The 5,579-nt window shown below is 37.7% G+C and overlaps 1 non-coding gene across 1 annotated transcript; it reads right to left on the bottom strand.

Moving 5' to 3' along the window:
• Positions 1 to 4,363: 4,363 nt before the first annotated feature.
• LOC134735019 (small nucleolar RNA SNORA2/SNORA34 family) lies at positions 4,364 to 4,500 on the bottom strand. The gene has a single exon (XR_010117883.1). It is a non-coding gene; the product is annotated as a small nucleolar RNA SNORA2/SNORA34 family (small nucleolar RNA).
• Positions 4,501 to 5,579: the final 1,079 nt, after the last annotated feature.

Below are 5,579 nucleotides of genomic sequence, written 5' to 3'. Positions count from 1 at the left end.
TGGAATATCTATATATATAAAATGTAAAATAGATTTTATGGCAAAAAATCCTTATGATAGACAAAAGAGATTATTTAATAATGATAAGAGGTTTAGCTCCCCAGGTGGAAAAAATTCTAAAGTTTAAAACTTGATAACCTAACTTCAGTAAGATAAAGGGGAGTTTGACATACTTACAAGGAGATACTGTCGAATTCTCCACTATTGTGAGTCATTAAATATATATACCTCAGTAATTGATAGGTAAAATGGACCAAAAGCATTAAAGATATGATTAATTTAAGCAATACAGAAAGCTAATCTACTGAACATATAGATTTCTACACTCCAAATTAAGGTATACAAATTAGTTTTGGTTATGCAAGAAACACTACATAATTTATCATGAATTAGGCCATAAATCAAGTCTCAACCAATTTTAAGAAACTCATCTTAAACACGTTATATTTTTAACCACAATTCAATTAATAAAGATATCTTTAGCTAAAAGATTATGTTTTAAAAATTTAGAAAATTCAGAAACTTTTGAATAACTCATCAATCAAGGAGTAAATCATAATGCAAAATAGAAAATGTTTAGGATCGAACAATAATAAAGTCCACTTTACCAACTTCACTAATACAAATGGTTAAAAGAGGCTTAGAGGGAATTTTAAGTCATAAATGCTTATACTAGAAACTGGGAAAGGCTGAATATTGTTGAGCTAAGCATTCATGAGAAATTATTTTAAAAAATAGAATTAATTTAAAGAGAGCAGAAGGAAGAAAATAATAAGGATAAGCCTGGAAATTAATGTAATAGAAAAAAAGAATAAAATAAAAAAGATCAACAATGCCAAAATTAAGATTTTCAAAGAAGTGAGTAAAATTCATTGATCTGGCCTGGTTGAACTAAAAGAAAGAAGAAAGAGGAAGGAGGAAGAGGAGGAAGAAGAAGACAAAGATGACAACAAAAATGTTAGTAGTTTAAAAAAATTCAGAGATGTAAAAAAAATGGTAAACTACTACAAACAACTTGATATCACATTTGAAGATTTAGACAAAATGGTCAAATTATTAGAAAAAAAAAAGTAACTTACCAAAACAAACTCGGGAAGAAATAGAAATTCAGAGTCATTGTAAAGTCCTTAAAGAAATTGGTTCACCAACTTTAAAATCTTACACAAAGTCCTGGCCCAGATGACTTTATAGGTGACTTTTAATAAACACCTAAAAAACGTAATTCCAATGTAAGGCACACTTTCAAAAACTTCAAACAAGGAAAAACACCCCAATAAAAAATATAATGGCCTCATTCCATGGAAAAATATCTATTTTATACAGCAAACTACATAAGGATGATACAAGAGATAAAAAATGACAAACCAACTTCACTCATGAATGTAGAAGCAAAACTCTGCAAAAAAGTATAAAAATGTAATCCAGCAATGCACAGAAGATAACATATTACGATTAAATACATTATTTAAACAAATTGAGTTTAGTCTCGGAACACAGGATGGTCTAACTTTAGAAAATCAAATGAATACAGTTCGCTAAATTACAGGTTAATGGAGAACAAACACATGCTAATATGAATGTTTGCAGATAAATTATTCTATACAACTTATTTTTTATCCACGTTAAAACAAGCAAACAAAAACTCTTAGGCAACTATGTAAATTAAAGCAAAGGAAGGATAAACACATAATTTAGCTGGATGATTTGCCCGAGGAGGCAGGCTATACAGATTGGTGTGGGGCATACATAGGAAGCCTCTGTGACACTGGCATTTGCTTACCACACAAGGCTCTTCATGTTCTGGCCCCTCATCATCCCTCTAGCGTCACATCCATCCAAACCTTTAAGCCCATTCTTTATTTCCATCTTTATGGATCTTCCAAAACCACACATAATGGCACTTCACACTTCCATGCCTTGGTACACGTTGCTTTCTCTTGGCCAGAAATGCTCTTCCTCTCTTCTCCATTTAGCCAACTCCTACTCATCCTTCAAATTCTGGAACTTCATTGTACACCTTTTCTCAATATTGATTTAGAAACCTTCCCTTCTTCTGCAACATCCCATGCTTTCTTATGTCATGGCACTAATTGCACTACACCAAAACCTTCAGTTAGGTCTCCTCCTCTAGTAGTCTTTCATAATAGTAATGTGTTACTAATTGAGCATTCCAAGGAATTTACTTACATTATTTCTAATCACCAATAAAACTGCCAAAAGTACCTACCTTCAGCTACAATTTTAATCTGAGGAAACTGAGGCTTAGAAAGTGAAGCAATAAGTCCATGGCCCTATAATTATAATGGCAGCATTACACTCGCATCTGGTTTTATAATGTCTTATTGACTCTGTCTCTCCACCACCAGGCACAGTGCCTGAGAGTTTCCTGGTTAGGTGGATGTGGATGGATGCATGGTCTGGGTTGAAATAAATCCTAGTTTAGAAGACAAAAAAAGAGCCAAATTTGAAGTCAGATTAAGAAGACTTGTGCTCGAGTTCTGCCTCTACCTCTAGCTGCTAGGATAGGAGAGTTTCCAAACAGCTGAGCATGTTCAGATGTGATTAGTATGGCAAGTGGGCTTTCTGGGTTGGGGACGAATTTGGCACTACAGTCTGCAGATCAACAGAGAGGCTGGAAAGAGAGCCTGAACTCAGAGGCAAGGCGCCTATTGGTACAAGTTTTCTTTGCGGAAGAGCTATGTTGTGATGCAATATTTATCTTAGATCCTTAGATGATAAGATGATGATTTGCTATCTCTGTGTGCAGCTGCTACTAGAGAGATTGATGTGGGACTTGGTCTCAGTGCCGATTGCATACACATTTCCTGCTCTTTGGTTTGTGTCCAAGGCTGCTGTTTTCTGAAAATAGTACCTGATTCTGCCTCTGACTCAGTCCCTTTCTCCTCATATTCTCTCTGGTACATTAGTTCTAAGAAAATCAACTCATCTCTGATTGTTTGCTACATGCCTTTTTTTGTGTGTGAAATTTGTGAGTTATTACCAAGATATTTAAACTTTCTTTTATTAATTCCTGGAAGTGGTGTCATGTGAATCAGTGGAAAGATACACACTTTCTCATTGCTTCTCTAATGATTTACAGAGTCCTAGGGCATCCTTTACTCTGAATCTTTAAATAATGGAACAGAATTCATCAAAACCATCTCCTTGGAATCCATTCCATTTTTGGGGTGGGCTTCTGCCTCTGGATTAGCTTTCTTTCCTTTTTTTTTTTTTTTTGAGATGGAATTTCACTCTTGTTGCCCAGGCTGGAATGCAATGGTGCGATTTTGGCTCACTGCAACCTCCGCCCCCCAGGTTCAAACGATTCTCCTGCCTCCCAGGTAGCTGACATTACAAGGGCCTGCCACCGCACCCGGCTAATTTTTTGTATTTTCAGTACAGATGGGGTTTCACCATGTTGGCCAGGCTTGGCTCAAACTCCAGACCTCAGGTGATCCACCCGCCTTGGCCTCCCAAAGTGCTGGGATTACAGGCGTGAACCACTGCCCCCGGCCTGGATTAGCCTTCTTAACGTGCGTTGACTTGCTGACCCCCTCTTTGCTCCCTCTCCAGGCGCTCCTCTCCTTTAATATCTCCCTTTTAAGTGACTGTTTAATGGGGCTTTTCTGCAGTCCACATAACTGGAAGTGGTGATGCTGCACATTCTGAGCACCTGCTAAGCCTCCCTCTAAATTCTAGATAGTTGATGCGAAGTCTCCATTCAGTACCTTGAGTAGGATTCTGCACTCCTCACCCCTAGATTGTGAGGATTCAACATGAATGATCGCTTTTTTAATCCTTTTTGTATTTTTATTGACCGGTTAGACTCTGGGCATTTAATTCCCTGTGATGCAGACTCTCTCAGTTGTACATACTTAAATCTGTCCATAGCTCACTGAATTACTGACTCAGTCAATATAGTTGTGGTTGGCTTAACCATGGAACCTATTCTGTTTGCTATCTCTAACTATCTTTTCTCCCTAACAAGGAAACCAAGAAGTTGGGGGCAGGCAAGTATCTTGTACATTCAGTGACTAACTTTCTTCTCTTTCCTTTTTTAATTTTGTATTTTATTATGAAAGTAATACATGCTCATCATCAGTAAATGGTTCAGAATTGGGGGATTTCCCAATCCCATATCCTGCTAACAGTGTGGTAAGTATTCTTCTAGTTGTTCTCTAGTCATTTACTAAAAAAAAAAAATAAGATGAAATAAAATAAGGTAACATAAAAATCACACAAAACACTATATACACAAATAGAATACTACCAAAAACACTATTGCGTAATTTGACCTTTTTCATTTAATAATTATTGTGATCATTTTCTGTATCAGTATATTTGTCCATTATTCTTTTTTTCCAGATGTTTCTTTCTAATGAATTGGCCATTACATTTCCAAAGTTGTAAGATGGCCAACAGACCATAAAAAGACAATTATTTAGTCTCCTATTTGAAACCAACAGCTTCAGCAAAGTGCCGGCCTTGAATCAGGACCAACCATTCTTTTTAATACATATGGAATACTTTTACTAGAACATTCTGGCTTCAAGGTATAGCCACCCAACTCATATACTACTTTAAGCAAAAAAGATAATTTATTGGTTCACAAGAGTAGGAGGAAGAGATGTGGGGTTGGCCTTGGAAGGTATCAGTCCAGGGACCCAGTGGTGTCATGGGGATGCCCGTTCTTTCCATTTCCAGATCTGTACTAATGATTTGTTTGGTTTCCTTCTTTTCTACAGCAAAGCATACTTATTTCATGCAATAGGGACAGAGGGTCACTCTTGCTGATATCTTCTTTTGCATCATCTCACATCTACCTACCTACTGGTTGGATGATCCTGGGCTAATTACCTCACTCCTCTAAACTGCGGCTGTCATGTAAGCAGGTATTCTTGGGCTGTCTCTCCTCAGCTCTTTCTTTTGCTCCAGCCAGAGTCATACCAAGTGTGGAAACTGGAAGTCTAGAAATAAGTTTCCCACTGCTCTGATGCAGGTCCTCCTCCTGGGTGAGGAAAACAACCACATCCTTGAACCTAGGGCAGCCCCTTGGTGACCATCTCCTCTTGCCTGTGCCTGGTCTTGGGATATTGGTGCTGGACCTTCATTTTATTGGGTGCACCTTTGACAGTAGATGAAGAGCTAACCAAACTATAAATCCCTGATTGGGTGTCTCACTCAGTAATGAACAGCTCAGGAACCCTTCTACCTTGTTTCTGGGGCCAAGGCTACTCTTCTTACAGGATTTTCCAGAGTTATGTTTCATTCTTATAAAATTATGCTTCAGAAGCCATAATACATGGGTGCCCACTGGTGAGGATTTCTTAAGATAAAGATTCTAGGCTCTACCCCTTGAGACTGAATCAGTAGGTCTGGGATAAGGCCCAGAATTTATATTTTTAAAAAGTAACACACCAACTTCCAGTTCCAGTCTGGCATGTAAGAAGCTTGAAAGTTGTCACTCAGCCCTAACAACAAGTAAAAAGCTGAATAAGCCAGGTGCGGTGACTCTCATCTGTAATCCCAGCACTTTGGGAGGTTGAGGCGGTTCCAATCACCTGGGACCAGAAGTTCAA

This window comes from Symphalangus syndactylus, chromosome 12 (genome assembly GCF_028878055.3).
Source record: "Symphalangus syndactylus isolate Jambi chromosome 12, NHGRI_mSymSyn1-v2.1_pri, whole genome shotgun sequence".
NCBI classification, from domain to species: Eukaryota; Metazoa; Chordata; class Mammalia; order Primates; family Hylobatidae; genus Symphalangus; species Symphalangus syndactylus.
The sequence above is the reverse complement of the archived record's forward strand: the minus strand, read 5'-3'. Positions and strand labels throughout refer to the sequence as shown.